Source organism: Cetorhinus maximus, chromosome 4, assembly GCF_964194155.1.
Source record: "Cetorhinus maximus chromosome 4, sCetMax3.hap1.1, whole genome shotgun sequence".
NCBI lineage: Eukaryota > Metazoa > Chordata > Chondrichthyes > Lamniformes > Cetorhinidae > Cetorhinus > Cetorhinus maximus.
Window position 1 is genome coordinate 16,408,877 of NC_135882.1, and position 27,184 is coordinate 16,436,060.

The 27,184-nt window shown below is 46.4% G+C and overlaps 1 long non-coding RNA gene across 2 annotated transcripts in view; it reads left to right on the forward strand.

The window, feature by feature from the left end:
• The window catches only part of LOC144679520 (uncharacterized), a 227,233-nt gene that overhangs the window by 148,720 nt on the left and 51,329 nt on the right, over positions 1-27,184 (forward strand). Inside the window, exon 5 of one of the 2 annotated variants that reach the window (XR_013576356.1) lies at positions 16,470-16,557. The exons of the other annotated variant lie outside the window; for it this stretch is intronic. This is a non-coding gene — a long non-coding RNA (uncharacterized LOC144679520). The remainder of the gene's footprint in view (positions 1-16,469; positions 16,558-27,184) is intronic. 2 annotated transcript variants of the gene reach the window in all.

Sequence of the window (27,184 nt, forward strand, 5' to 3'; positions counted from 1 at the left end):
GGAAGCTGGAGGAGAGAGCCAGAGAGCTTAAGTCATAATCACCAAGACTGAGGGTTTGCTTGGTGCACTGGCTAAGGGAAGAGATTTTGAGGCTGTGGTATAGTAGCACACAAGGATTTTAAGTGAGAGGTTGCAAGGATAGAAGAGACCAAGTTACTCGAAGGAAGTGGGAGCAAGAGAGGAATAGAGAGAGAAGCTGAGATGGGACTTGGTAACCAGAGTAACATCACAGCTACAATGGTTTTGAGGGTAACGGTACAGTCTGTAGATTGTGTAGTCATATGAGAGGACTATTATAATGGGGAAGAGTCTACACCTGTAAGTCACCTTTCTGACAACACCAGGATGTTGGCCCATTCATGAAGAGGTGATGGATAGTGAGGGTTTCACATGCAAGATAGCTGAAACTGGCACTAACTCAGCCTTAATTCCATGTTCTCGAGTGCATGAAAATGTAGGTTTATTGTGATAGCCTGATGGCATGGTTCATTAATCTGATGTGCCAAAGGGTAGCAGTATGTGGGCCATGCCTAATGATTCTTCACAGCAGTGAGCTGTCACTCTCAACCAGGTCATTTGACAGCAGAGGCTTCAAGGTGAAGTAAGCCATTTGTCCCCAGGGAGGAGGTGAGATGAGAGAAAAAAAAATCAATCTGAGAATGGGCCACGAGTGCCGACTCCTGGTCACAGAATAGTCATGTATTTGACATGATGTATTTGGAGGCAAAATAACTCCAGCACTTAGTGGCAGGCGAGCAGAAAGCTTGTAACTTTAAATGAATTGAAGTGAAAGGTCCTGCAGGAAAACTCAATCATTGTCAGACTTTAGTTCCTCAAAGTGCCGGATCTGCCCTGTGTAAAATATTCTCTTTTCAGGAAAAAGCAAAAAGCTGCGGATGCTGGAAATCCAAAACAAAAACAAAAACACCTGGAAAAACTCAGCAGGTCTGGCAGCATCTGCGGAGAGGAACACAGTTAATGTTTCGAGTCCGTATGACTCTACATGCAGACTTGAAACGTTAACTGTGCTCCTCTCCGCAGATGCTGCCAGACCTGCTGAGTTTTTCCAGGTATTTTTGTTTTTGTTATCTTTTCAGAACTTTGATCAAAGTAAATATAGAGTTTACAGAACGGCTGACGTTGGCTATTTGCCAACAAGTAATAAGTTTCAGCAGTTAGCACATGGTGTTTATTTATGTTATGTGTCACTTTGCCTGTGGGTTTATCAGGATTTCTCTCTAATACGCTGTGGACTGGATTTTACAGGTCACCGTGGGCAGAAAAGCAGGTGGGCGCATAGCACATGTGCCATCGGTGGCATGCTCATTGCCTGTGTGCCTGCTCGCACCCCGCCACAATTTTACAGGCTGCGAAGGAGGTGTAGGTGGCCCACCCACTTGCCCTTATAGTGGGGTAATTGATACCCACTTAAGGGTATCATCCTGCCACTGCTCAGATTTAACGGTTAGCGGGAGAGGCCCGTGCCCTATGTGCAGCCCATCAGGGTTGAACATGTGGGCTGCTGGCCAGTGGAACAGAGTTGCCTCCTTTCTGGGCCCCTGATGCCAATCGGAGCCACCTCCCCTCACTCCCCATCACCACAGGTTTTCCTCTGCTCATCCACCTTTCCCTATGCAACATGTCCCCCGCCACTCCCCAGCCACCTCCCCCCCCCCCCCCCCATCATCTCACCAGGACCCGCCAGCCCTGCCCTGGCGACACCCCAGACATCCAGGGGGCATCCATGCTTTCTCTTCCTCCCGGGCCTCTTGCAGTACCAGCCCTCCGGGGCCTGGTGGCGCTGCTGACGCCGCTGGCCTCCAATTGGATGGCAGCTCGGAGGCGGGATTTCCCCCTGAGCGGGGGTGGAAGTCTCGCCTCACGGTAATTCAAGGCTCGTCGGCTGAAAAATTAAAAGCGGGGCGAGGCAGCTCAAACGGGAGATGGGCCCCGCCCCTGACCTTGACACTGGGATTGGGGAAGCCAGCCCTCAACAGGTAATCCAGCCCTGTATCTGCTTTCTTTGTGCCATGATGCAAGGAGCCACTGGCGGAGATAGAAGTACCCATTCCTCCACACGTCCTGCACACTTGTAGGTTCTACTCAATCTTGTGCGGCTGAATAATGCTTTCCTTTGGGTGATCAGACTGACTAGCGGTGTTGGTTGGTCAAGACGTAGCCCCCTCAAAAGTTCGCAGTGCGGTAACCTGCGTGAGGCAGCAGCATCTTTTCAAGGATGCAGCTTCGCATGGCATTGGGCGCTTCCCCCATTCCATTAGAATGCAAGTACCTGGCAAATATGAGACGGACCATGCCACGAGTGCGTAATAACTTCATAATTGGAATTCACTGGTTAAATCACGCCAGAGATTATGCCATTTATTCCTTCCCTCTTTTCTTTCTTCTTTTTTTATTCTTTCTTTCTTTCTTTGCCCAACAGTGTAAAACACAGTGACCTGTCAGAGGCACTCTGCTTCCCAGTAGCGGGGTTTTAACTGCCAACTGCCTTCAGTGACACAAATGAGCAGTTGCAACCAACAACGCACTGGCCAGGAATTTCCTTGGATCGGCATCCCCGTCCCCCCCACAGGAACTTGGATGGAAGTGTGGGGCAAGAGTTTAGGAGCTCCAAGTAAATTCCCGGCTATTGTTAACCCGCGGTCAAACTCCGAGTGCGAGTCAGCCTGGTTACACTGACCTCCCACCCCTACTGGAGGGGAAGACTTTGCGATGTCTGAGCATGTGCCAGATGTGCATCTTACACAGGCAGCATTTTCCATTGTTGTCCCCTCTGCTTTACTATAGTAAAGGGGGCGGGTACTTTCCCAAATGAGCCTACCAGTTACTAACACCTGTCCTAGCACAGCTGGCTCTGCTCCCCGAGCTGGAGGTGTTTCCTTGAGTTGTGATCGGAGTAAATAAGTGCAACATTTAGACTTTGCAACATCTGTAAATCAGCCCGAGTTTCAGAACAAATAGCAATTCCCAGCTGTAACACAGCTGGGCTTCAGTTGTCACTGTGCCTCTTTTACATTACTGGAGGGAGTTAAGTTATTGTGCAAGTTCCAATGGTTCTGATTCCTTACTGTAGTTTATCACATTAGTCCCTATCTGAAAAGTGTTAATCCGTCTTCTTAAAATGATATTTTGTTCACTTTTTTGTGATTTTAGTGAAATAAATTTTGTGCGCACTACAACATTTTAATAATCATGAATTTTATAAAATTATCAGATGTGCTGTGAAGGCTGATATTGAGCAGGACGACACCAGGTTATGATACGGTATCTGATTCAATAGCACGTAAGCTGATTGAAATTTTAGTGACTTTGGTAAAACCGAGCTCTCATAAGGGAGGCTTTCTTGAGGATCTACTGAAAAAGAAGTCCTGGTAAGGGACAAGAAACCAGATCATTTGAGACCACAATCTTACTGCGAAAGCACACACAAGACAATGTCGGTAACAATATAATATAAACACTCCACTGGACGTCGTGGTTATTTTGCAGAATGGCAAGTTTTGTGGATAAGTTAAAAATGAAAAATGCCTTTGCTGTGCCTTAAATGAGAATTTTGCATACAGGATGTAATACTTGCAGTGTGTGTGGTGCAGCGTTTTATGGAAACTGTTGGCTGGCAGGAGCTTAGGCACAATACAGTACAACAAAACAAGTTAAGTACTGATTCGAGCGAAACTGTTTATAAAGAGCAAAAAATTCCTGTGACTCAAACCACCTGTTGGTGCAAATTACACTTTATAACATTAGCACTTTATAACAAAGATCATTAACCTTCTGCCTAGCCCTTCAACAATAGTGAAAAGACATTAATGGAAAGATGTGCCTGTAGGTGTGAAATACCTAATTGCTATCTGCACGAACAAAGTTTCTGGCTATTTTTAAGAAGTGTTCATTCTAGTCCAACTACTGGAATCAGACAGCTGGACCACAGGTTGCAGTCCTGTTGACATTGAACGAAACCAGGGTTTGGTTTGGTTTGGATCCAAATCTTATAACTGTAACTCCAGCCTGAGCTGAATCAGCATTGATGTCTCTCTCTCTCTCTCTCTTTCACTCTCTCTCTCTCTCTCTCTCTCTCATTTTACCGTTTGCCCATAATTATTCATCTCTGTCCTGCTTTACTTAAATGGGTTTAGGCAGTAAAGATTTCTTGAATTCCTCAGTGGCTCCCGTAGATAAGTGTAGCGCTAGGTGTGGAACTGAGCTGCGTAGACCAGGAAGTCCCCTTGTGCTGGGCTGTTGGGTTTACACAGTTACCAGGGGCTGGAGGGTGTTGTAGTTAGCATCAGTTTCCCGGCATTTGGGAGCACACGTTGGATGGTACCTCCAAAGGCAGCTGCTTTGGGGAGGAAAGCCAGTGCTGGAGCTGACAGCATTTGGACAGGTCGGAGTGGAGTCATGGGCTGGACAGTAGAGGGGATGATAGCATGGTCCATTGTATTAACCACTGCAGGATGGCTGAGCGGGACAAGGAGGGAGAGTGCATCACCATTATAGAGCGTATGTTTTTGTGACTTTGGGCAAGGTGGCCTTGGTGTTGAAAGAAGCCGGGAAGTCAGATCTCACACGCAGACGTGAATAAGAGCTGGGCTTCAAACGGCGAGGATTTGACACAAACCTTAAGAGAGGAACGGGAGGTTCGAGGATTTGTGGTTTGAACCGGTGACAACAGGTTCTTTCATTTGAAGATGATGTCAGCAGTTTTGAAAGGAGTAAAACAAGCCTGAGGAAAAGGCGGCCACTGGCTAAGTCAGACAGCTTGGCGTCCAAATGGGCCATTGAATGTCCAGGGATGGGGAAAGTGGCGCAGGGATTTTGTCTCGTGGAGCAGACGAATTTGGAAAATGTGGGGAGGGGCAGATGGGGAGTAAGACTGCACTGCCACTGGGGAAATTAGACTTGAAATTGTTGGGGGAACAGGAGGGAGAGGAAGCTGTGGTAATTGGGAGGTCAAGTGGGAATTAAAATGTTACGGCTGAATTCATGAAAGAGCTGGGCATGTGTTTCTTTCCAGCTGTGGAGAGTGAGGGTGCTACATCTGGAAGAGAGAGAGAGCAGGTGAGTTGAGAAGGGATTCAAGGGGTGGTCAGAGATATCCTTGTTAGTAATTAAGATCATGGGAATAGAGAGGCCATGAAAGATGGCATGGTTGAGGACATGTCTGTGAGTTATGAGCGGGAGAGGGACAGACGATCAGATTGGGTGAGGAAGAGTAGAGAAGCTAAAGGAAATGAGGGAACAACATAAGTTAAGAGAAGAGAGGAGGGTAGACATTTTGGGGAAGGAGTTGGCGTAGGGCTTGGATGATGGCACGTTTCACAGTTTTGGGAGGGATGGAGAAAGTGTGGTGTTCAAAGCAGCAGAGCATGGTAGAAGACAAAGAAGAAAGGCCCAAGTGTGTCCCGGCAATAAGAGGTTTACTGCCATTCTGGGCACTCGGGTGAAGGAACATATGGCCGGGTGGGCAGGTACCTGTGAGAGGGTAGAAATGAAGCACGTTTCTGTCTCGGTGTGTAGGTGTAAAAGGGACAATTGAAGTCCTTCAGCACAAACTCAGTCCTGCTCTTGTGAGCTTCACCCCTCCCACCGCCTTCTACCAACTGCCGCAAGCCTCTATACAAGAATCCCCAATCTTAAAGGTTGGAAAGACACTTTGAAAGGAGAACTGGAAGAAAATGAAACCCGTGGGGTGGAAATGATTAGAATAAAGATTGCTGGTTGCTTTGCAGTTGCAGGATTTTTTCTTCCTGAAAGTTGAAAGATAAACCCAGAAGGGAATCTTTTGTTGCTGACAACTCCAGTTGATTCTAGGCCGGAGGATGAATTGGTGAGTGCAGTAATTGAGACAACCCACAACTGTCCTACGATTAGTGCTGGGCACTTTGTCAAATGTTGTGGCACGGCTAATGTTCATTACTTTGTGCACTGCCTGCCTCATCTCCCTTCCCCAACGCCCTCCCACTCATTAAGGAGGTTTTGTTTGTTTAATATTACTTAGAAAATCTCTGGAAGTGCAGCCTGATGTTCCAATCAGTTTATTGAAATTCCACAGTAAACGGCAGTTGTGGGCAGATTAGTGTGTTTCGCATTCGTTCCTGCAGCTTGTTATTACTGTGCGATGACCAGCAGTATAGCTGGACACTTCCCCCATTTATATTACAAAACCGCTTCAACGAGCACATCACCATTTTGTTGACCAAAAACAACAGCAACTTGCATTTATATAACGCCTTGAATGCAGGAAAACATCTTGAGGTGCTTCACCAGGGTGTTAGCAGACAAATGCTTGACGCTCAGCCACGTAAGGAGATAGTAAGACAGGCGGCTGAAAGTTTGGTCAGTGAAGCAAGTTTTTAAAAATATCTTACAGGTAGAGAGGTTTAGGGAGCAAATTCCAGAACATGGGGCCTAGGCAGCTGAAGGCAAGGCCGCCAACGATGGAGCGATGAAAATCAAGGATGTGCCAGAGACCAGAATTTGAGGAGCACAGAGATCTCGAAGGATTGTAGGGCTGGAGAAGGTTACAGAGATGCAAGGACAGACAGATTTTTAATCCATCCAGCTCAACAAACAAATCATTGGTTGTCCTACACTGTGCAGTCCTAGACTGCATCTGTAAGCCTGCTGCCAGGTACAATAAATGGGCTGGCATCACCTGTATCTTGTTAACACTGTTCATGCTGGGCGTGGGTTTTGGACTGCCTTTAACAGCAGCACAGTATAAATTTGAGCAGTAAGAAATGCCACTGCCTTGTAGTCAGATCCAAGTTTTGGTGGAACATACGAACATACGCGTGAGGAGCAGGAGTAGGCCACTCAGCCCCTCGAGCCTGCTCTGCCAATCATGGCTGACCTGATTGCGACCTCATCTCCACATTCCCACCTACCCCTGATAACCCTTCCCCTCCTTGCTGAGCAACAATGTATCTACCTCTGTCTTAAAAATATTCAAAGACTCTGCTTCCACCGTCTTTTGAGGAAACGAGGTCCCAAAGACTCACCACCCTCTGAGAGAGAAAATTCTCCTCATCTGTGTCCTAAATGGGCAACCCCTTATTTTTAAACAGTGACTCCCCCCGCCCCCCTCACTAGTTCTAGATTCTCCTACCAGAGGGAACACCCTTTCCACACCCACCCTGTCAAGTCCCCTCAGGATCATGTTGACATCAAGATATCTCGCCCACATACAGTACCTCTTTCTAAGCAGTGTTGTTCCTTCAACAAGTGCAGCAGGATTGTGAGTTTGCCGCATTTAAAATGAGTGTAACTTGAGTAGCAACGTGTCTCCATTACTTTTACACATCTACTCAGTGTTTCATTGTGCTGCCAGTTTAATGTGCCGCAGTCTGTAGTCGGCCACAGCAGATTCATCTGTTTTGCACTTGCTTTGAATTCTGAAGAAAATGAAGATCTTGCTGAAGGATGGATAGGTAGATGAAATGTCCCGTACAGCAGTGAAAGTGCTTGTGCATTCAATCCTGATATTTGTAAGCTTGGCTTTATCCTCTTCACCATGAAGGTAGAATAGTCAGCCCACCTACAATCAACAAACTGCGGGGCTGTACAGGCAGCGATTTATACCAGTCACCATTGGTACAGCTGTCCTGGAAGGACACATGAGAACAGCTTCTTCATGTAGGCCTCTGCATCTCCATTTCCACTGAACATCTGAAGAAGGTCCATGGGTAATACTCCACTGTTAAACTGTATTATATTATATTGTTATGCAAAGGGGTCAAAGCTTGTGCTTGAAATATGTTTCTGAAGGAAAGTGGCACGAGTAAAGTGCCTGATCACTGTTCAGTGAATTTAGGATTCTGCATGAGGATTGGATTAGGCTACTTGAAAGGGTGGTGAAAGCAGATCCTATCGTAACCTTCAAAAGAGATGTGAATTTACTGCACCAAGACAGGACATTCAGCCCAGCTGCTCTGTACAGGTGTCTGTGATCCTCATGAGCCTCCTTACGCCCTACTTCATCCAACCCTATCATCGTAATTTAGTATTCCTTTCTGCCTCATCCACTGATCTAGCTTCCCCCTTAAACGCATCTGCACTACTTACCTCAGCAACCCATGTGGTAGCAAGTCCCAAATTCTGATCACATTCTGGGTAAAGAACTGGTTATATACTTGCAAGATAGCACCTTGGGGCTTGAGCACAAAAGTCAAGGAGGACGCGCCAGTGCAGCACTGAGGGAGCACTGCACTGTCAGAGATGCTGTCTTTCAGATGAGATGTTAAACAGAGGGCTCATATGCCTGCTCGAGTTTCTTTATTCATTTATGGGATATGGGTATCGCTGGCTAGGCCAGCATTTATTGCCCATCCGTAATTGCCCTTGAGAAGGTGGTGGTGAGCTGCCTTCTTGAACCACTGCGGTCTATGTGCCCTATGTAGGTACACCCACAGTGCAGTTAGGGAGGGAGTTCCAGAATTTTGACCCAACGGCAGTGAAGTAATGTCAACATATTTCCAAGTCAGGATGGTGAGTGGCTTGGAGAGGAACTTCCAGGTGATGATGTTCCCATGTGTCTGCTGCCCTTGTCCTTCTAGATGTTAGCGGTCGTGGGTTTGGAAGGTGCTGTCTAAGGAGCCTTGGTGAGTTCCTGCAGTGCATCTTGTAGTTGGTACACACGGATACCATTGTGCATTGGTGGTGGAGGGAGTGAATGTTTGTGGATGTGGTGCCAATCAAACAGGCTGCTTTGTCCTGGATGGTGTCAAGCTTCTTGAGTGTTGTGGAAGCTGCACTCATCCACACAAGTGGAGAGTATTCCATCTCACTCATGACTTCTGCCTTGTAGATGGTGGACAGGGTTTAGGGAATCAGGAGGTGAGTTACTCATCGCAGGATTCCTAGCCTCTGACCTGCTCTTGTAGCCACAGTATTTATATGGCTAGTCCAGTTCAGTTTCTAGTCAATGGTAACACCCAGGATGTTGATAGTGGGTGATTCAGTAATGGTAATGCCATTAAACATCAAGGGGCGATGGTTAGATTCTCTCTTGTTGGAAATGGTCATTGCCTGGCACTTGTGTGGCACAAATGTTACTTGCCACTTGTCAGCCCAAGCCTGGATATTGTCCAGGTCTTGCTGCATTTGGACACGGACTGCTTCAGTTTCTGTGGAGTCACAAATGGTGCTAAACAATTGTCAGTGAACTTCCCCATTTCTGACCTTATGATGGAAGAAAGGTCATTGATGAAACAGCTGAAGGTGGTTCCGCCTAGTACACTACCCTGAGGAACTCCTGCAGTGATATCCTGGAACTGAGATGATTGGCCTCCAACAACCACAACCCATCTTCCTTTGTGCTAGGTATGACTCCAACTAATGGAGAGTTTTCCCCCTGATTTCCATTGACTCCAGTTTTGCTAGGGCTCCTTGATGTCACACTCAGTCAAATGCTGCCTTGATGTCAAGGGCAGTCATTCTCACCTCACCTCTGAAGTCCAGCTCTTTTGTCCATGTTTGAACCAAGGCTGTAATGAGGTCAGGAGCTGGGTGACTCTGGTGGAACCCATAATGTGTGTCAGTGAGCAGGCTATTGCTAAGCAAGTGCCGCTTGATAGCACTTTTGATTACCCTCTCCCTCACTTTACTGATGATCGAGAGTAAATTGATGGGGCCGTAATTGGCTGGGTTGGATTTGTCCTGCATTTTCTGTACAGGTCATAGCTGGGCAATTTTCCACATTGCCAAGTAGATGCCAGTGTGGTACTGGAACAGCTTGGCTAAGGGCGTGGAAAGTTCTGGAGCACAGGTCTTCAGTATTATTGCTGGAATATTGTCAGGCCCCATAGTCTTTGTAGTACTCAGTGCCTTCAGCCGTTTCTTAATATCAAGTGCAGTGAATCAAATTGGCTGAAGACTAGCATCAGTGACGCTGGGGCCCTCTGGAGGAGGCCAAGATGGATCATCCACTCGGCACTTCTGGCTGAAGATTGTTGCAAAAGCTTTAGCCTTATCTTTTGCACTGATGTGCTGGGTTTCCTCATCATTGAGGATGGGGATATTTGTGGAGCCTCCTCCAGTGAGTTGTTTAATTGTCCACCACCATTCACAACTGGATGTGGCAGGACTGCAGAGTTTAGATCTGATCTGTTGGTTGTGGGATCACTTACCTCTGTCTATCACTTGCTGCTTCCGCTGTTTGGCATACAAGTAGTCCTGTGTTGTTGTTTCACCAGGTTGACACCTTATTTTTAGGTATGCCTGGTGCTGCTCCTGGCATGCCCTCCTGCACTCTTTATTGAACTAAGGTTGATCCCCTGGCTTGGTGATGATGGTGGAGTGGGGGATATGCTGGGCCATGAGGCTACAGATTGTGGTTGAGTACAATTCTGCTGCTGTAAATGGCCCACAGTGCCTCATGGATGCCCAGTCTTGAGTTGCTAGATCTGTTTGAAATCTATCCCATTTAGCACAGTGGTAGTGCCACACAACACGATGGAGGGTATCCTCAATGTGAAGACGGGACTTTGTCTCCGCAACGACTGGGCGGTGGTCACTGCTACTGACACTGTCATGGGCAGATGCATCTGTGACAGGTAGATTGGTGAGGACGAGGTCAAGTAGGTTTTTCCCTCTTGTTCTCTCACCACCTGCCGCAGACCCAGTCTAGCAACCATGTCCCTTAGAATTCGGCCAGCTCGGACGTTAGTGGTGCTACTGAGCTACTCTTGGTGATGGACATTGAATTCCCCACCCCGAGTGCATTCTTGTGCCCTTGTCACTCTCAGTGCTTCCTCCAAATCATGTTCAACATAGGGGAGCACTGATTCATCAGATGGTGGGGGAGGGGGTTTGTGGTGCGCAGTACATGGTAATCAGCGAGAGGTTTCTTTGCCCGTTTTTGACCTGATGCCATGAGACTTCATGGGGTCTGAAGTCAATGTTGAGGACTCCAAGGGCAATTCCCTCCCGACTGTATACCACTGGACCGCCACCTCTGCTGGGGCTGTCCTGTCAGTGGGACAGGGCATACCCAGAGATGGTGATGGTTCCATGAGTATGACTATATTAGACTGTTGTTTGACTAGTCTGTGAGACAGTTCTCCCAATTTTGCCACAAGCTCCCAGATGTCAGTAAGGAGGACTTTGCGGGTTCGACAGGGCTGAGTTTGCCATTGTTGTTTCTGGTGCATAGGTCAATCCATCCAGTTTTATTCCTTACTGACTTTCTAGCGGCTTGGTACAACTGAATGGCTTGCTAGGCCATTTCCGACGGCATTTAAGAGCCAACCACATTGCTGTGGATCTGCAGTCACGTGTAGGCCAGACCAGGTAAGAATGGCAGATTTCTTTCCCTAAGGTTGGTGAACCAGGTAGGTTTTTGCAATGGCTGACAATGGTTTCATAATCATCATGTTTTTATTGATTGAATTCAAATTCCACATCTGCCTTGGTGGGATTTGAACCAGGGTCCCGAGCATTACCTTGGGTCTCTGCATTACAAATCCAGTGACAAAACCACTACGCCACCACCTCGCTGTCTATGTAAAAGGTCCCATGGCATTATTTTGAAGAGCAGGCCACTGGTCTCTTGATCAATCAACATCACAAAAAAGAGTGTGTCTGATCATCAACTCACTGCTGTTTGTTGGAACTTGCTGTGCGCAAATTGGTTGCCATGTTTCCTACACTACAACAGTGATTACATTTCGAAAGTGCTTCATTGCCTGTAAAGCGCTATGAGATGCCCGGTGGTTGTGGAAAGCACCTTACAAATGTATGTCTTCATTTTTTTGAAAAGTAAAAAATCTATGGGGAAAGAGCAAGAAAGTGAGGCTCAATGAAGAGATCTTTCAAAGTGCCAGCACAAGCATGATGGGCAGATTGGACTCCCCATGTGCTGTAAGATTCTATAGTAGGTTTAAGCTGTCCTTCTGCAGGAATCACTAGCCTCACAGTTGAAGAATGACCACCTAAGCAAAGCACCAGAAAGTTGCCAACACTCAGTCATTGTTCATCATACCTTAAATTCTGACATATAAGTTGACCTGACAGATGAAGCGGCCCCATTTTTCCAGCCCCAAAAATCATGTCTATGCGTATGCTCGACATATAAGTCGACCCCCCGCCCCCGCCACCATCTTTTCAGCCGCGGCACGCTATACCTGCATTAGTAGTCAGTCTCAATTTTTCACCCTACAAATGGATGCTTTACTTAACGATACCTTATGACTGGGCTCAAGGGATCAAACAGGCAAAGATGCACGGGAGTTTAAGACCCTCTTGAAGACGCTCTTTGCATTGGACGCAATGACATTTCAAAACGGTGACCACCCACACAGGAGCCAGCAGTTCACTTTTATACTCTGCGTTCAGGTGTGTGTTTGGAGGCATTTTTTTTGAGCCTTCCATAGTCAACTTACATGCCAGCATCTACGGTAAGTAATGCTCTCTTTGGGAGAGTTGAGCCTCAATCAAATAGGAGCGGGGAATGGGTTGCGTGGGTTACCAGGGTCTGCTTTTAGCCTATGGTTCTCCGTTTAACAGAATCTGCAATTCATGAATACAGAATTGAAGTTCAGAGCCACGCCTCTGTGGCAAATAGTTAGAATTCCAGTGAGTCATGGAACCAGGCATTTGAATTTGTTCCATGAAGAACGATTGCGGGTAATATTTATAGAACCGTGGCAGGTTTTGGGTGCCTGACTTGGGAAATTAACAAGAAACAGGAGAAGATTTATGTAAATCCGAGCTGTTAGCTTAGCACATTGTCCCACGGACTGCATGTATGATCCATTTGCAGCAAAAACATCTAAACTTGATAAGTGAGTCATGCTCACCTATAAATCAAAACAATACCAGGTTGCTAGGGAGTTTTGACATTTCTAATTGGCTGGTGTTAACACACACAACTTGTAGCGCTCCCATATTAAGGTTGGGCAACCTGCAGTTACAGTTATGGGATTAGGTTTATTAGAATTGATTGAATTCGCTTCACTAATTCTACTGACGGGCGATCAAACGGGCAGTGTTGTGAAGCCCAGCACACCAGCTGTTCCTAGGTGCAAGCAAGTCCTCACTCAAAAGTTGTGGTTGCGTTCCTGAAACTCACGATTCAGTGAAACTTTAAGTGAAACATGTGTTCCCCTAGGAATCAATGTTAAAGCCGGAATTGGGTTCCTACGTGCATTTCTTGCCCAGAAAAAACAATGTACGAGTTGAAATACTGTACCATATATGTGCAGCACTGTGTATTCCTAGCTGGAGTAACTTGCAAATTAAAAAAAAAACACTGAACATAACAGATATACTAGATACATTCAATTTAGATAACAATAAATCACCCAAACAAGCCCTTGAGTAATTATTAACACTTTTTAATCGCTGAGAGCACTTCATTTCATTTTATTTACATGCTAACTCTCAGCTGACCAATTTGTACCATTGAGATCGAACATGTTCAAGGCTTGCTGCGGTTTGAACATGTTCTGTTGTTAAAACGTGGTGAGGTCTGTTTATTTAATTGGCGCACTGGATTAAGGTTTTAACCTGCCCTATGTGGAGTCTTTCCTGTTCTAGCTCTTTAAATCAAATTTTTTGATATGCAAAGGCGAAGCTTAAGTGACCAGGACAATGAGTAAAACGACCCGACTGAGGCGAATCGGGTTTCAGAACCTCAAGAAAATGGCCAGGTCAGATCCTGCTGATGTGCGCTTTTGATTGTTTTGGTAAGCAGGACTGCAGTAAAAGCAGCATAACTCCAGAAGCTTCTAAATTGGAGCCCTCCTTTACAATAGAAAGAAAGAAAGAAGACAGTAAGACTCGCAATTAAGAAGCACTTTTCATGACCACTGTGGATGTCTCATAGTGCTTTACTTTTGAACTGTAGACACTGTTGTAATGGAGGAAGCCCTGAGCCAATTTGCATACAGCAAGCTCCCACAACGGCGATGTAAAAATTATCAGATAACCTGCTTTTTTTGTGATGTTGATTAAACCAAAAATATTGGCCAGGACACCAAAGATAACTCTCCTGCTTTTCTTCAAAATTTGGGATCTTTTGCCTCCATCCAAGCAGGCGAATGGGGCCTCGGTTTAACTTCTCATCCAAAAGACAGCGTCTTCGACATTGCAGCACTCCCTCAGCACTGCTCTGGAGTGGCAGCTTTGACTTTTGTGCTGAAGCCCTGGAGTGAGACTTGAACCCAGAACCATCAGAGGTGAGAGTGCTAATGACTGAGCCACATACAGCACCAGGTTAATGATAAAACGGGAGTGCTTCCAGTTAAGCTAACCCACCATGACTGCAGGCAGTAGTGCCAAAGGGCAGCATGTAGATGAGCGGGAGGGAATTTGGAGGTGGCAGTGTGCAGATGGGGAAAAAAGCCATTGCTTGAGGTGCTGTGTCTACAATCAGAAAGGTAGGAGTGGCTCCAAGTGCATGAGATCCTACAGAACTGCACAATGTTGAAGAGGCAATGGAGAGGAAATGGTGTGATTGACCATACAGAGGTTGAGGCAGGTGAGTAGAAACCATATGCTTCAGTCATAGAGAATATTATTTAGAATTTTGTGAGGGAAGTTGCAGTACAAGAATTCAGGAGGGATTCAAGCTAGAAGATGCAGAGGGCATGGGCATGATTGTAGGAAGTTTGCAATCAAGTACCCTGGATAGGAAAGGAAGACATTCCTCAATTATAGACTCTATATAAATGAAAGTTATTGTTGTTGAACTAATTCTGTAGTTTGGAGTTGTGTAATCTGTGCTAGTTGGGTTTCAGGTTCCACAACACTAGCTGCAAAGGATGAAAACTTTGCGCATATAATTTGCTTATATACAGTTATTTGATAGTTAATGTTCACTGACCTTCTCTGATGTCTGTGTTTGTAACAAGCAGGAATTGCATTACCAGGGCATACATGCTGCCTGTAGACCCAAAGGCTAGCACTATTACAAACCCTTATTTACCTAGTCTGCTGCAGCAGTAATCGGGAGAAATTTTGAGATGCTTTGGCACAGTAGGATGCTATTTAAATGCAAGCTGGGAAAAAGAAGTATTTGCTGTCATCAGTACTGCTGACTCGAGCTAACTCTGGGAAACCTATTTCTTGTTTTGTTTGGAGCCAGCAGCGTTGCCTCATTTGCCAACATAGCAGTTGCCAGTTGTCAGGCCTACTATCAGCAGCTGTGCTATAAACTGAAGGGGCCATAAATACAGACTTGATTGTTTTTCGAGCATATTGGCTCGCTTTGGAGAGGTGAACCAGTGCTCAGTGTGACCATTGTTGTGATGTTAGAGTGCTCCATTTCTGAGGAGTGCCAAAGAGAAGCCAACTACCTCTATGCTGAAGCGAGCAGCTGATGTTCCCCGTCGCAAAGTGACGTATGGGGGGGCAGCCACGGACAAATCGGTGGCCAAGATTGGAGCAAGAAGAGTGAAGAAGACTTTAGGGTCACCGAGAGAGACAGCTCACAGTGAATAGCATTTGGCCGGGCTAACTGATTGGAAAGATGCATCTTGCTGAGAAGGAAAGCTACCCCAGGTTGCCTTGTCACCTCTGAGCCAGGGGGTCAGCGCTTCAAGCCTCACACTGTTGTTTTGAGCACATAATCTGAACTTGACACTTCAGTGGAGTACTGAGGGAGTGCTACTTTGTCAGAAATACCACCTTTCAGGCGAGGCATGAAACCCGAGATCCCATTTGCCTGTTCTGGGTGAGCCTCAAATGGGACGCGAGGCTGAGGAAATTGGGCCCATATTCTCTGGCGTTTAACAGAACGGGAGGTGATCTCATGGAAACATACAAGACTCTGAAGAGAGTCTTAACTGTGTTCCTCTCGGCAGATGCTGCCTGACCTGCTGAGTTTTTCCAGGTATTTTTATTTTTTGTTTTAAGACTCTGAAGAGGCTTGACAGGGTAGACACTGAGGTTGTTTCCCCTGGCTGGAGAATCGAGGGCACGGACACACTCTCAGAATAAGAGGGTCAATCATTTAGGACTGAGGTGAGGAGAAATTTCTTCACTTGAGGGGTTATTAATCTGAAATTCTCTAACCCAAAGCAATTGTGGATGCTCAATTGTTGAATCTTTTTAAGACTGAGATAGGCAGATTTTTGGTGCCTCAGGGAATAGAGGGATATGGGGAGCAGGCAGAAAGTGTCATTCAAGCCGTGATTGTATTGAACAGCAGAGCAGGCTTGATGGGCCGAATGGCCTCGTCTACTCCTATTTCTTATGCCCTGTCTAAAAAGAGCAGGGAGTTCTGTGTCCTGCTTGTAAATCGACTTCCAAGTTTGCCTACATAACAAGGAGCCTTCTGAGTTGACTGCAATTCTGGGGTGCCCCAAACTTGTGAAAGATGCTGAATAAATGCGAGTTCTTTTTTTTTCTTCCCTGAAGTAAAATTAATTTGCATAGGATAAATCCTCCAGAGCTGGAAGCCTTGGACGTTTGACCCCGATTTTCACGATGCACCCCATTTTACGTTCCAGCACTGCCGATGAAAGAGGAAGAACTGAGCTCTAGCTTCAGAGATGGTTTTGTTGTCGACCTGAACACACAACGTCACGGTCATCAAAGGTGAAAGCCCAGTGCTGAAGGGACTGGATATTGGGCCTGCCATTTTATTCTGGTCGTAGGTAAGCTGATGTCACCCTGAGCCAGGTTCACAGCCAAAGAGATAATGTGCAAGGCGAGCTGTTCGAATGTTGCCAAACAATGCAAGCAGGGTGAAGAAACTCATATCATGATAAATAGGATATTAATACGGGATAAGTAGGTTATCCTATTTAAACAATTACACAGAATCAATCCAAGTGACTGTGGTCTTGTACATGGAGCTATTAAGCTGTCAGTTTGACTTAGAGTACAACAGTGTATTCACCAAGAGAAGTCAGGTCCAATTTAAATGCAGAAAATGTGGAATGTAATTCAAAACTTAGGAGCTATTTGTCTTAGGAAATATATTGCATACCTTTTGAGGAAAAGAATTCTTACCACTTGAGACTGTTTTAAAACAATGAAAAAAAGGAAATAAAGGGATTCCAAAATGTATCGCTATTTTTCAGCATTCAACAAAGTTTTACAAATGGTGAAAGGTGCACTGTGAACTTTTTGGTTTGCATGTCATTTCTCTTTCTGACCTTTAACCTCTTTTTTGTTTTAACTGTTCACTTGTGACACCATTTGTCCTTGGCTAAGAGAGAACAGAGGTATATCCTGCTCCCAAGCTTTGGTTGATGTCCTTCAACAACCTGCAGCTCGGAGTAAAAGGAGAAAAACAGAGCGAGGATTGGACTGCTTATCCTCCTGCTTCAGGCCAACTTTGAAGTAGCTGCTTTTCTGTCGAAAGCGCTAGTTCCCTGTCCAGCTGAGACTGTAAGGAGTTGATATTTGTCGTGCCAATTTTACTTTCACGTCTTGCCTTGCCAAATGGCCTTTTTCATTTGATTCATTTCTCTCCAATTTTCCCTCTCCCCACCTGGCAGCTATTCAAAGAAAAAGAACTTGCATTTATGTAGTCGCCGGTCATGTGAGCTACTTTGAAGAGCAGTCAACGTTGCTATGTAGACAAACGCAGCAAGGTTCCATGCAGAGCAATGAGATGAATAATGAATTAACCTGGCTTTGGTGCAATACCTGAGGGTGGTATATCAGACAGGATGCCTGCTCTTTCTCGAAGTGTGTTAGAGGGTGCTCCACCTCCGCCGTGGTGGGCAGTTCAGACCCTTTTTCAGAGTTGGGCACTGGTGACAGTGCAGCATTCGCTCAGTACTGCATTGGAGCGTCAGCCTAGATTATGCACTCAAGCCCCTGGAGTGAGCCTTGAATGCACATTCTCCTGATGCAGAGGTGAGAGTGCTACCAACCAATCCAAGCTGACACTTATTCATATGAGTGAAGCAATGAGTGTATCGCAGATAGAGCTGATCCCTTTATCGCCCAATGTCCACGTGCGTGACCCTTGGACTGGGAATTTGGGCCTATTTGATCTTCTCGCTAGTCCATTCTACAACTGTAAATCAGATGAGGTTGGCTAATCCAGGATTGAAACAGGCAGTGAACTTGGCTTAGCTAGTCATTGGCTAAACTTGCTAAGCAATCAGGGGAGCAATATTTGATGCAAGCAGACCAGCAATATTATGATAGTTCAACTGCCAACATACTTGTCGGTTATCAGTAATTATGCATGTGCGCTTGTAGACATACACGCCCTACACCTGTCATTGTCATTGAATAATGGTTGTGGTTCGGGTGGATCTCTCACAACTGTCTCTTGTACTCTGACCTGGTGGCTTCCTCTCTGAGGAAGAGTTTTCCCGCCATTTGACACAGAGATGAAGAACTATGTGAGTGAGGAAATCCTAAGTTTGATTAGGCGTCCCACTAGTTACATGGCAGATGAGGTTAATGCAGAGATGCCCAATCTTTTGGAGCTTGGGCCAGATGCACATCAAAGCCAGCGAATGGCCTGGCCTGCATGTGATGATGCAATATTGTGAACCTGCCATGGACACAGACACAAACTAGAAATACAAGGGTTCTCCCCTCATCGCCTCAGCATCCTCCACCTCATCCCCTCAGCACCCCCGACCTTATAGGCTTCCATAACCTCCTTCTGTGTGGTCATGACTCTGTTTGACCCACCGAGTCCATGCCGGCTGTCCGTACAGCAATCCAAACCTCGGCTCTAACCCTGTAGCCCTGCAAGTTCATTTCCCTCAAGTTCCTATCCAATTTTCTTTTTGAACTCAATGATCGTCTCTGCTTCCACCACCCTGGTAGGCAGCAAGTTCTAGAAAGCCTGACTCGTACTCCCCCTTTATTTTTTTACCACTTTTCTGGTTTTCTTTCCTCTCTTTTCACCCCCTCCTCCCTTCCCTCTTCCTCCTATCGCTCTCTCTGTTTCCCCTCCCTCTTTTTTTACTCACTCGCTCTATCTCTCTCTTTCACTCTATGTATCTCTCCTCCCCCTGTTCTGTCTCTTTTTCCTCTCTCTATCATTCTCTCTCTATCATTCTTTCCCACTCTCTCTTGATCCCTTTGACACTCTTTCTCCTCTGCTATACTATTCTCGCTCAGTCGACCTCTCTCTTTCCACTGCTACTTTCCCCATTTCTAAAGATATTCCCTCTGAGAATGCGAGCAGCAGGAGAGATGTGGCAGGAGCAACTAAAGCAGCACAGAGAACAGGGCAGATTGTTTCAGCTGTTGATCTTCTGGTAACAGCCACTGTCCGTCTGGTCAAAATCCACAAAGCTTGACTTAGGTTTGGCTACAAGTGCAAAGAAGGTGGGATCCAGCAGAAGCTTTGTAGGTCGCTGAGTCCTGAACATCAGCGTTACTATGCCAACCAGGTGCTCTGCTAAGATTATGATTCGTATTTAAGTCTACGTGGACCTTTTGCAGAAACAAACTTCACAATTCGCTACGTTGAGTTTGGAGCTGTTGATTTCAAGCATTGTTCGCTCCAAATGGTTCGTTCGCACGTACAAGTGAGGAGCACCCTTTCCACCTCCACCCTATCAGGCCCCTTCAGGGACTTTCATTGTACCCCTTCCCGTCTCCCTCAGGTGCCAACTGTGTCAAAAGCCATTGGCTACCTCCCTAAATAATCACCCTAGTCATTGAGAATTGGCAGGCAAGTTGACTATAGAAGGCATCACAGCCATTGAGGTGTTGTTTGAGTTAAATATAATAAGGTGGAAAGAAACTTGCGTGGAGGGCAGACACCATGTGGACCAGTTGAGCTGAATGGCCTGTTTGAGTGCTGTAAAATCCTGCGTAACTAGGAGTTCCACCCTGCTCTCACTGGATGTGTCCACACAGGCAAGCTTTCCACCACCTGTGGTCGGCTGATATGAGGCATTGTGTACCCAGGCTATTTTTTTTCTCTAGCCCAGGGCCAGTGAGGCGAACTGAAGTGCCACTACTCCCAAGCTGAGGACAGGGAACTGATCTATGAAGCTTTTGTAGCACACCAGCGATGCATTTAGACTGTGGCAGCTTGAAGTGGTTCATTAGCACATTCTGTTCAAACAGCCTCCCAGGGTATACAGACAGTTGGGTTTATAATTGCGGAAGCCGGAGTAATCTCGTTGTCAAGCACTGGTCTGTGACAGATTCGAGCAACCTCACGAATAACTATAGCAGCAAGGCTACAGTCTTGCCTTGTTTATGTTAACAAGTTGGTGTGAGAGGAGTGATGGCAGTGCAGCCCAATGTAAATATAGAGCCATAAACCCAGGACTGAGGATTATTCTAACTTCACACTGGCATGAAATCTCCCCATAGGAGTGAGTTTCTGTCAGGATGTCCTGCTGTACAAGCACAGGCCAGCTGCAACATATTGTATTGTAGTAACTTTTAATTGATTGAAAACTCAGCGGGGGTCATTTTATCTGGAGGCGATAATGTAGAACATGTGACAGCAGCTCGGCCTCCCAATAAACACCTCTCCCCAGTTGACTTCAAGGGGTAAGAGGTGTTAACGGAAAGCTACCTGGTGTCACATGTTTACATGATCATTCAAAATCACAATGGCCCTGTCTGATTTATTTGATGCAGGGTAATGGTGGCCCGTTCATATACAGGCTTGCATCTGGTTGGGTCTTTGAAGGACAGTGGTTCTCTTGTAGCAATGTTCTTAAGCTCAGTATGAGAACTATAGAACAGCAGATTAGCGGAGATAACCCAGTGACAATGAGTGCTCTCGGGGTAACTTTATACTGATTGGCTATTTTTGCTGTCGACAACAATAACAGCATCAACAACAGCTTTCATTCATGTAGCACCTTTAATGTCGTCAAGGTGCTTCACAGGAACCTTCCCGAACAAAATTTGACCCAGTTACATAAGGAGACATTGGTGACTGAGAGCTTCCTCAAAGGGATAGATCTTGAGCGATTTAAAGGAAGAGAGAGAGAGAGTTAGTGTGTGGAGTTTAGGGAGCGGATTCCAAAGTTTAAGGCCTAGGCATTTGAAGGCACAGCCTTCCACAGGCGGAATGATTAAAGTCAGCGATGCACAAGAGGTCAGAATTGGAGCAATGCTGATAATTTTAAGGGTTGCATGGCTAGAGGTGGTTCCAGGCATAGAGTGGGGTGAGGCAATGGGAGTGTAGGGGGCGACGGGAGGGGACCTGAAAACAAAGATAAGGGGTTGAGTTTTTCCAGCGATCATTAAGTCCCACCATCAGGGAACTGAAAGTGGGAACCGGACCAGGGGGTGACATTTTACTGGGTGGCAGCCAATTAACATTGAAAAATTAACATATGAACATACGAATTAGGAGTAGGCCACTCGGCCCCTCGAGCCTGCTCTGCCATTCAATAAGATCATGGCTGATCTGAATGTAACCAACCCCACATTCCTGCCTACCCCTGGTAACCTTTAACCCCCTTGTTAACCAAGAATCTACCTAACTCTGCTTTAAAAGCATTCAAAGACTCTGCTTCCACCACCTTTTGAGGAAGAGAGTTCCAAAGACTCACGACCTCAGAGAGAGAAAATTTCCCCTCACCTCTGCCTTAAATGAGTGACCCCTTATTTTTAAACGGCGACCCCTAGTTCTAGATTCTCCCACAAGAGGAAACGTCCTCTCCACATCCACCCTGTCAAGACCCCTCAGGATCTTATATGTTTCAATTAAATCACCTCTTACACTTCTAAACTCCAGCGGATACAAGCCTAACCTGTCCAGCCTTTCCTCATAGGACAACCTGCCCTTTGCTGGTATTAGTCTAGTAAACCTTCTCTGAACTGCTGACGCATTTACATTTTTCTTTAAATAAGGAGACCAGTACTGTACACACTACTCTAGATGTGGCCTCACCAATGCCCTATACAACTGAAGCATGACCTCCTCACTTTTGTAATCAATTGCCCTCACAATAAACAATAACATTCTATTAGCTTTCCTAATTACCTGCTGTACCTGCATACTAACCTTTTGTGATTCATGCACCAGGACACCCAGATCCCTCTGCGTCTCAGAGCTCTTCAATCTCTCAGCATTTAGATAATCTTTTTTATTCTTCCTGCCAAAATGAACAATTTCACATTTGCCCACATTATACTCCATTTGCCAGATCTTTGCCCACTCACTTAAACTACCTTTGTAGCCTCCTTACACCCTCTTCACAATTTACTTTCCTACCTATCTTTGTGTCGTCAGTAAATTTAGCCACCATTCCTTTGGTCCTTTCATCCAAGTCGTTTGTATAAATTGTAAAAGGTTGAGATCCCAGCATTGATCCCTGTGGCACACCATCCTGCCAACCAGATAAAGACCCATTTATGCCAACTCTCTGCTACCTCTTAACGAGCCAATCTTCTATCCATGGAAATATGTGTGTGTCCCCCGCCTTACACCATGAGCTTTAATTTTCTGCAATAACCTTTGATGTGCCGTCGCTGGGGCCACTGCCCAATTGCGGATGGTGACCCACCACCCTCAGAGCCGTCAACCCAATCCGAAGGCTGGCATGCTCTGCAGCACCACTGCTAACAGGGACTATCCCTGAGGCTGCAGCGTGAAGCAGGGGGTGCCTTGGAGAGACACCCCACCCCCGGCGATTGGGGTGGGGCTGGGGGCACCTTTCGTTGGTTGCTCCATTGCCATGGTGGGGTGGGGGGGAGGGGGGGGGGGGGGGTGCACCTCCTTGGGAACCCGCTGGGAGCTGGTCTCCGCACACGGCAGCAGGCCTCTCAAAGTGGGCAAAATGTCAGCGGGAGTGGTAAGTGGCCCTTCACATTGAGCAATTAATTGCCCCAGTTGGCTGCCTGGAGGAGAGTTCAACCTGCAGGTAACGTGCCATGGTGGCAGCAAAACAATGTGTTTCCCTCCCGAAGCCTTCCCAATATTACCAGTCCTCCCACCTCCGGCTGCCACAGGGATGGGAAAATTCAGCCCGTGAATTTTAAAATCGAGGCATTGCCAGATAGAAGCTAGTGTAATTGAGCTCGGCGGTGATATAGCTGAATGTATGCAAAGCAATTTATTTAGTGCAAAAAGAATTTTAGTGCAACTAATGATACCACGTATTGATAGCGTTCTGCAGCTGAGCATTTCAGAAGGATAGCGAAATGCACTCAGCACCAGTTCCATCGCTGAAGCCCATATCGTTTTTCAAAAATATATATAGCACTTTTGTAAACCAGCTCCTGAGGTGTGTCTGGTTCACTTTGGACCCATGACTTGGGTGGATTGTGCTAAGATAGCATCAAGCTTTGAGGCAATCTGACCTTGTACAACTCTTGGAGCAAGGGCCTAATTTCGGAATGATATATGTCCCCCGTCTACAAGATCTTATCAAGTGGGAACCAGTTTGTGTACCGGACTCTGAGCCAGTAGCAGCAAGGTCAGAGTGATCCTTCTGTGCAGGCGTGTGAACCGCGTATAAAGTGTGCCCCGGCCTAAATGTTGCTCTCTGAGCTAACCCGTAATGAGACCCAGTTACTCATGCTCCAAGGTTGCCCCATTTTCACTTCACCTCCATGGGCATGCCCCAGGACAGGGCTCAATGGATTGTGATCAGAAGCAAAAACCCCCTTATACCTCTGAACTGGGGTTTCTGAACCTGACCACTGAAAGAACAAATTATTGCATTCATGTAGCACTTTTCATGACCACCAGATGTTAGAAAGCCGCTTTACAGCCAATGAAGCACTTTTGAAGTGTAGTCACTGTTGTAATGTAGGAAATGCGGTGCCCAATTTGTGGACAGCAAGTTCCCACAAACAGCAATGTGACCATGAAAACAGCTTACCTGGTCATTATGTTGATTGAGGGATACATATTGGCCGTGACACTGGAGATAATTCTCCTGCTCTTCTTCGAAACAGTGCAGGGCCTTTTACATCCGCCTGACAGGGCAGGTGTGGCCTCGCTTTAATATCTCAGCTGAAGGACAGCACCTCTGGCAGTGCAGCATTCCCTCAGTACTGCGCTGGGGTGTCAAGCCTTGATTTTTGTGCTGAAGCCCTGGAGTGGGACTCGCACCTGGAACATTGTGACTCAGAGGCGGTCATGCTAGCAACTGAGTCACGGCTGGGCTGAATGCTCCCATCACTGGCTTCGCTGGGGGGGATCGGGTATCTCGGCACAAACCTGCGATCATACCGGGAATCTTCCTGCCCCTCATCGTGCTAACACACCTCGTGGTACACTCACTCCCCCAGCTCCCAAGTGAACACGAGCCTGTCTTCAATTGACCCCTGCGAGGCTGCGAGGGGAGATTTAGGGGGAAAATTATAAAGCAGCAGTTGCAAACCAGTTCTTGGGATAGTTTGAGGTGGCAGTGGCTGATTTATTCCTTCCCCCATTGCTAGTTAACTCTGGAGACGGCCAGTCATCTGAGTTGGGACTTTTGCAGTCCATAGTGAGAATGCTACTACTGTACTTGGCAGACGAAGGTTGCTCTGAACATGACGTTTCTATGCAATGCAGAACACAGTAAATAAGCCTCGGAACTGTTTGCATCCAGTGTTAGGACTGCAGAAGAGCAGCAAACTCCAGCTGGAGTGCAAATGAGAGGGGAGTTGTCGTTTACATGAACCCGTGAAGATTTCTGCACTTCCTTTTGAAGTTATTTGTTCTGTGGTGCCAGGAACCATTACTGTGTGAGTTTAGCAGGGCTGGTACATTCCATTAAATATCGGGAGCTGTGAATTGATAACTCCTACATCAGCTTTAGCACTCAGCTCCTTGCTTGGCGGCCCCTTTCATGTTATCATCCCTCAGCCTTCAGAAAATCCACTAATCACTCTCTGGGAGCAGGCAAGTGGCACACGGACAATGGCAGGGCTTTAACTGATGAGGCTTTCAAAACGCTTTTTTGTACAAAATGCTAATCTTAACCTGTCTTGTGGTAATAGATAAGCAACAGCTCTCGAAAGAGCTTGGTGACATTCGCTGAGCAAAGTACATTTGAATTCGTGCCCAGAGAGGGCAGAGAAGACACCGCGGGCACAATTAAAACCTGCATCGTCTGAGTGAAGTCATACAAATGGGTTTCTGTTCCGTGTGGAGTTGGGTGTTAATGCAGCTGGTGCGCTGCTGAGTAAAATGGCTTGAGTAAACTTGTATCAGTATTGCAACACATTCATGCTATATTCCACCATTCCAATGTGGAATGGCTTCCCCTCCTCTGTATCCCCTGCGCTTTCCACCCACCCCACCTCCCAAAACTCATTATACTGTGACTGGGCTTAGCGGAACTTTACATCAGGTGGGGGGATACAAGGGGCTCGCAAGGGACAGCTCGACTATTAGTGTCGCCTTTGTCTGTATTTGTAAACGGGAAAGTTAGCAAAATGCCTGGGCTCCTCTTTCCTGTGTGCTCAACCACACCCCAATTTCTTGTGCGGAGTTTGGTGAATGCTGTTCGTACTGGAACGCCTCGAGTGAAGCCTCTGTAGTCTCTCCCATATTGAAAGTCAGCAGAGTTCCTGCAATCTGCACCCCCCCTCGCCACATCTGATCATCACCTCTTGCCGTTTGCCACCTCCCTCGGCACTGCACCATCTCGGGCCTGCTGTCTGTGTCACTGTCCCTCAATGTGCCCAAATCCGTCACTGCCTTCATGTCAGCCACTGCTGTAGCAGGCAGCTCTCATTCCTCTCCATGCTCCACATCGCCTGGAATGTTGCTTCTGGGAAGCCAGAGTCATGTTACCTGTCTCAACAGGTATTCTGAAGAAGAGTCATATTCGACCCTGTTTCTCCCTCCACAGATGCGACCAGACCTGCTGAGTGTTTCCAGCATTTTCTGGGGGTTTTTTTTGAGTTCCAGCATCTGCAGTTTTTTTGCTTTCGTGTTACCTGTCTCTGTCTGATCTCTGGCCTCCATAGTCTGCACCTAATACAGGATTTAACTACAATTTTTTTCCCCAAAAATATACTCTGTTCGTAAAATTTATAGAAGTATATTACAAAACATTTCAACTTGAAAATCATACAAAGTGCATTAAAATTTAGCTTGTCTCCATAATTACAAATGTAGACATATCAGTGTAGGTTGTATGCTGTGTACAGGAACGTTCCCCATGTATTCCTCAACCTATCCTTGGTCTGCCCCCTGTTAGGTAATGACCTGGCAGCAGCGGCACTGGACTGACCTCCCTGGCAGTTTCTCATCCTAATGCACGCACTTTCCTCCTTGTTTATTAGGTATTTCACGAGTGTTCACGACACTTTTCCAGCCATTCATCTCCTGAGGTTGATTCTGTTATTGAATCACAAGGCCAGGGGGCAAACGGCTGGCATTTGGAATGGCAAGTCTGCTCTAGTAGAGTGAGGGCTATTGTTACATAGGAGTACCAACTATGTATAGGTCCATTGCCATCTCTTCTCATGTCCCAGTCATGCTCAACAGTGTGCAAACTTGTCCAAACAGGACATGGTTCAACATTTAGCAGCGTGGCAGGGTGAGAATGTTTGATTCATTCAAATGCAAATTAGATCGCTTTCTTTCAGAAGTAATAACTCTCTCAGTTTGGCGGTCTGTAATATGTCCCGACTAATATAATGAGCCAGCATTGACATTAATGCCTTGTGAGGAGCTCGCCACCAATCATCCAAAATGGCGACAACTTGTCCATCAAGCTCTTTGATTCACAACGTCTTAATGATGAGACAGAGAGGAGGCAGAGAAGGAAGCAAATCCTGGGATTCCCACTAGCTTGAGGGGTTTTTAAAAATTCTTTATGCTCCAAACGTATCAACTGTGTCATCTTCATCGACTGTCCCTCAATTCGATGATGATGCCTACGCAGAGTCGTGAGTTTCTGCCATGGCTCTTCACGTGACTGAACCGGCTGATTCTCGACCCACAGAACTTTCTTGTCCCACGGGGTAATGGGATCCGGAGTGCGGGATTTGCTTCCCTTTCCTCCTCTGCCTCCAGTCTGTCTCAATCATTCAGACGTTGTGAATCAGAGCACGATGCAGCTTGATGGGCAAGTTGTCGCTATTTTGAAAAAATTGGTAGCAAGCTCCTCCCAGTCATCAATGCTGCCGCGATTCAAGGAGAGCTTCAGGGAGTGTCTTTGAAGTGTTTTTTTTTGTCCTCCCCGGCACACTGGCCATTTGAGAGTTGAGAAAACAGGATCTGGCGAGGGAGACACTTGTTGGCCACCCGGACACAGCGTCCAGTCCATCGAAGTTGATTTTGCAGTTTTGCCTGAATTCTCTTTCTACTCCTACC